The sequence below is a fragment of the Betta splendens genome, chromosome 5, assembly GCF_900634795.4.
Source record: "Betta splendens chromosome 5, fBetSpl5.4, whole genome shotgun sequence".
In the NCBI taxonomy this organism is placed as follows: Eukaryota; Metazoa; Chordata; class Actinopteri; order Anabantiformes; family Osphronemidae; genus Betta; species Betta splendens.
Genome location: NC_040885.2, coordinates 19,242,577 through 19,248,181, shown reverse-complemented (window position 1 = coordinate 19,248,181; position 5,605 = coordinate 19,242,577). Strand labels below are relative to the sequence as shown.

At 46.1% G+C, this 5,605-nt stretch overlaps 1 long non-coding RNA gene across 1 annotated transcript; it reads left to right on the top strand.

Moving 5' to 3' along the window:
- The first annotated feature begins 2,724 nt into the window (after positions 1-2,724).
- Positions 2,725-5,017, top strand: LOC114855796 (uncharacterized). Its single transcript, XR_008694879.1, has 3 exons — positions 2,725-3,788; positions 4,129-4,191; positions 4,882-5,017. It is a non-coding gene; the product is annotated as an uncharacterized LOC114855796 (long non-coding RNA).
- The last annotated feature ends 588 nt before the right edge of the window (positions 5,018-5,605 follow it).

Sequence of the window (5,605 nt, the reverse complement as noted above, 5' to 3'; positions counted from 1 at the left end):
TTTTCACAGGACGGTTTCGAGCATTGTCGTTTCACATGTGCAGGTATTTCCTGAGAACATTCCGTCTCTTGTCCAATCGTGAAGACGATGAGGTGATCTCCACTCACAGGCGAGGGATGGGCGGCGTTCAGGTCTGTTTTCTCTGATAACATCACATCTGCCCAGATGTGAACCACATCACAGCACTTGCTGTTGTGCGGCCTCAGGTCACAGTTGTCTGTTGTTGGAGTCTGAGCGCAGAAAACATCCTTTCACAGCTTTCACTGAGTTGTATTTCTTACAACCTCCTTTATTTACACTGACTGTGTGTGACCCTCAGCTTTGTGCGCAGTGACCTGCAGATGTAATAAGTGAGACAAGACTGAACACGTGACTGCGTTGGGTTTTTAACCGAAGGATCTGTCTCACACTGATCTGTGAGGAGCGATTATTACAGCTGGGAGAGTCAACACAACTCAGGTGAGGTGTTTGTCGCTGTTGTTTTTTATTAAAGGCCTAAAGACCAGAGCGAGGATTCCAGAACCGATTCCCCCTCTCCTGATTAGGATCTAAGCATCAATGGACTGTGCATCACTTCAAACCACACACAACTGGCCAGATGTGTCGCCATGGGAACAGAAACAGAAACACAGGAAGTAGGTGCACTTCAGCTGTAGAGCTCATCACCAGCCAGACTGTGCTGGGCTTTGGCTGTTTACAGTATTAGCATGCTAATGCTAACCCTAAATGTACAGATGAACACCCAGCTAAGCATGCGCGCGTTAGCACTCAGTGGCAGCTTGTTGCCTCACTGCTATTTAGATGAAAGTGGGACTGAGCTCTGGAAAACAGACTCTCATCACAAACAATCAGAGTTTATTTTCCACAGTACTTTGTGTCTAAACGCACATAAACTCGCCCTCAGACGTCTCCTGGCACAGACGGCCAGTCGCTCCCCTTCAACCCAGACAGTCGCAGATGAGTTTGTGTCATTTGCATAACGCATTTAAAACGAGATGGATCCGCAGCCAGACGTTGAACTTAAATGATGACTGTTGGGAATAAATGATGTTTTTAGAGCGTTCCTCCATTTGCAGGCATGGCACGCTTGTTTCTTTAATGGAAAAGTTGACTGGGGGAAATGGGAGGGAGCTAAGTGAGCCTTTTAAAAAGCTCTCTTTGTGTCATTAAGAGAAACACTGCTTGAATAAATGTATCAAATGAACTGACGTGAAAGGTTGTTTCTTTTGTTCAATTAGTTTAACACCTGTCACTAAAACACACAGAAAAGGCTCCGACTGACTGTCAGGTTCAACTTTGTAGCTTAGGTTTAGCGTTTAAAGCTTTTAGACGTTCAGCTACTGAGTGCATTCAAAGGCTTTTAAACAACTCATCTGTATCTGCAAAACACTTGTGAAAGCAGAGCAGTGACTTATTTCTAAACGTCATCACCTTCATCACCTACTGTATTTAATAGCTCTGAGATTCAACCAGTTCAATTCATGGTCAAAAAAAAGAATTCTGAATTTCAGAGCAGAGCAGGTTTGGAAGAAAACCTCTATTCACCTCGATAAAACGACATGCTCGTGATTCCTTCAAAGCGGCGCTGCAGCGTTGGAGCGTTTTTAAAGAGGGTAAAAATATGTAGCTCTAGAACAGAGGAGGAAATGAGACTGGAGCTGGGGTCAGAGATGACACAGAGGTTAATTAGGACTTGTTGAAGGCCTCTCTCCTCCGATTGCCTGCGTTCTGCCTCTTATTCAGTGCTGTGATTCAGCATCGCTTCGTTTGTGGGTTTTTATCTTTCTCTCAATGACGGCGAGAGTCAGCGTTACCGACACTGAAGATCTGAAGCAGGCAGAGTGACAGGATCACACACACACACACACACACACACACACGCACGCACGCACGCACGCACGCACGCACGCACGCACGCACGCACGCACGCACGCACACACACACACACAGACACGCACACACACACACACACACAGACACGCACGCACGCACGCACGCACGCACGCACGCGTGCGCACACACACACGCACGCACGCACGCACGCACGCACACACACACACACACACAGACATGCACGCACGCACGCACACACAGACACACACACACACACACAGACACGCACGCACGCACACACACAGACACGCACACACACACACACACACACACACACACACACACACACACACGTATACAGACAAGTGAAGGTGACAGTGACAGCTACAAGGTGAGGTGACGAGAGGAAAGACGTAAAAACAGAGGAAAGGCAAAAGTAAATCAACGCGGACACATCCAGGAGTCACGTCCTTCACAAAACCAGCCGCTGATTAGCCTTTATTTCCAAAACCCACTGGAGATTAAATTGTTTTTTTTAATATTCACTGCTTCTGATGGCAGCAAAAAGAGATTTATTTCAAAAAAAGATATTCACTGACTGAGCAAAATACAAAGATCAGTACGAGCACATTAAACTCGTGCTCCACTGAGTTATCAAATTTTCGCCGCCCGTGGGCACGAAAGCTTTGAAAAGTTTGTCTGCCTGGATTCACAGCTTGTAATGGAAACACGCTAAACGGTGTCAGAAGGTTTCAAAACACTTTTTACAGGCTCAAACTATTCCTAAACCACACTCCTCTTCTCATCATTCATCCATTTGTCCTGCATCTTCCAAACTCTCGCTTCTTGACCAGGATAATGACCTTTCTCCACTTTCACAGCTTTTCCAGAGATTCAACAATTTATTGTTGAGCTGCAACCTGTTGCACAGACCAGCGGTGCTGCAGGGACCCACTGTCGGAGCCAGTGTGTGTGCAGAGATGAACTCAAAGGACTCAGTGCCTGACTGACAGGCCACAGTTTAGTCTGACGCCATCCACAGCACACTTCAAGTGCATTTGTACATCCAGAAGTATTTTGATGACACTGTGAGTGTGGGACGTATCAGTAATAGACAGAAAAAGGCCTGATAACATCATTCAGCACATTAGAGTCAACACAACCGCCTCCCGCTGAAGCTGGTGGATTTTTGGAGGTTTACACCTGCTGCTTATCCAGTCAGCATCAACACTAAAGTGGTGCCAAGCCATAAGTATCTAGGTGTGCAGCTGGACCACACGTTGGACTGGAAGCGTGTTGTTAGATGCTGCAGGCTGCCAAGGAAAGATGCAAAGGCTGGAGGTTGGAGCCAGTGGAGGCTGAGGAGGAGAGATGCAGACTCTCCTGAAGCATGCAAAAATTTATAGATTTTTTTTTTCTCACTGGTGATTTTTGACAGTTTTATCTAATTACATTAGTCTTAGCACACTTTGAACATAATAATAATCTTCTAATCCTGGCATATGTTTCTGTTGGAGACAAACATCTGAAGTTTGGAGCAGTTTGAACTGATTTCCTACAGAGCTCAGCAGTTTCCTCCTGCTGCTCCTCACCCCGGCCACCAGGGGGAGCCAGCAGTTTCCTCCTGCTGCTCCTCACCCCGGCCACCAGGGGGAGCCAGCAGTTTCCTCCTGCTGCTCCTCACCCCGGCCACCAGGGGGAGCCAGCAGTTTCCTCCTGCTGCTCCTCACCCCGGCCACCAGGGGGAGCCAGCAGTTTCCTCCTGCTGCTCCTCACCCGGCCACCAGGGGGAGCCAGCAGCTGTAGCAGGCCGCGGGCAGCCTGCACGAGCCACCAGCGAAGCGGACACGCTGCCGGAGCCCGAAGCAACGCGGTTACGGTGGATTAAACCTGTCCTAATACGACGAATGAACCACGGGTCAAACTAATACGACTCCACATAATATTATACGTCAGTAAGTGTCTTGTTGTAGTTTCCTGAGCGTTAGAAGACGTGCCTTGCTAGCATAGCGGCTCATGTTAGCGAGCTGGTCTGAACTTGGCTAAATAATGAGCGACATGAGCACGTTAGCAACCACCGCTACTTCCATGACTTTATCACTACAAAACCACATATGCCACAGCTGTACCTTACGATGCTGTATGAACGTCAGATTGGTCTGTTTTGATTGAAAATGCTTTTTTCATGAATAGGTAAACAGTATGATTTTCGGCTTAACCTGAGACAGGAAGCTACAATTAGTGAGGCGCTAATATGGACCTTAAACGAGTCTAAATCCGTTGTTTCGTTGTTAGGTTTGTCTTCTGGGTGACGTCACAAACAGGGAGAGGAGGAGGAAGATGCAGAGGAAGAACCAGGTGAGTCAGGTGCTCCACACAAAGATGACGTCACCGCTGCGCGTCTCTGTTGCTCTGTTACTGCTGGTGTTTTTCTTTTACTGATCGTTTGTATGACTCAGCGTCATTCATACACGGTTTGCTGGTGACTTATTCCAGGTTGTTTTTCTTTGGTTTATGAGGATTTGTGGATGCTTTCAAAGAGCAGTTTGTTCTTCTTATTTTGGACATTTGTACGCATGGCTTCAGTGGACAGGGTCATTGTGGTACCTGATAACCCATTAACTACTCTTTTATTTTAAAACGAAAGATATTAAATATATAGCAAACAAAATGAGCTGTTTAGCTGGTGTTGAACCTTCTGGCAATGCAGGTTCTCAAGTCTCACTCTTCTTTGGGCCGAGCTTCCTAAAGGTCTGATCCTAGAATCAGCCAATTGTGTCTAAAAATACCACTGCACTGTGGTGCATCAGCAATTATTGTTAAAAGTAGAATTAGTAGAGGGCTTGTCTTTGTTGTTCTGCGGCAATGCAGCCTCATAATCATCATCGGAGGGTGGGATAATACTCGCTGGCAGCCAGACAGCGAACACGTCTCCACAACAAGCATTTGTAAATGTTTGCTTTCAGGCTCGGCCGATGTTTAATTGTGTTTCTTCTGTGCTCATCTCTTCATCCATTTTTCATCCCCTTCTTCACACCGATGCTAAAGTGCTCTGCTTCGGGATTGTCCCATCAGCAGTGTGTTCCAGCCGCCTCCCAGCATTGTTATGTCTATTATCATTTATCCACAAGGCAACTCTCCAGTGCAGGCAAGAGCAATTTAGCACCTTTTAATGCAAAGTGTTTACCAATGTGTGGGAATGAGCCTGGATCAATAGCACATCCCTGTTTCTCTAAACATCTTTTAACACCAGACTCCGCACTTTGCTCTCAGGCCTGTAATTGTTTCTCTCGGTTTTCTGGAAAATCAATCCAGCAATGATTGGATCCCTCTACTCCACCTCTCCTCACCCATGTCCCTGCTTAAAGCTTTGGTCACACTTTGGCTGGTGCATACATGCAAGATATTGTTTGTGTATTTGATTTGTTCTGTTGTATGTATGACTCTAGTTCTTGCATCACTTTAGTTTAGGAAATTAGAAGAATACACAACACAGAAGTAGATATTTATCAGCCAGGGCCACGGGATCTTCTCCTTGTAACTGGGAGCTGCTGCCTCATTCTGAGGATAAGAGGTGTGTGTGAAATCTGCAATTATAACTCGTAGACTAGAAAAGATTATTCCATGAATAATTTTACTTGTCAGTGATGTTTGCCTTGTCCACTAATTAGAATTACAATAATCAACAGGCTTCATTCTTGATCCCTTTCTCTTGATTAGCCTTAACAGTATTACACCAAGCATGTGCTTTTGTTTGCTTCCATCCTTCTCG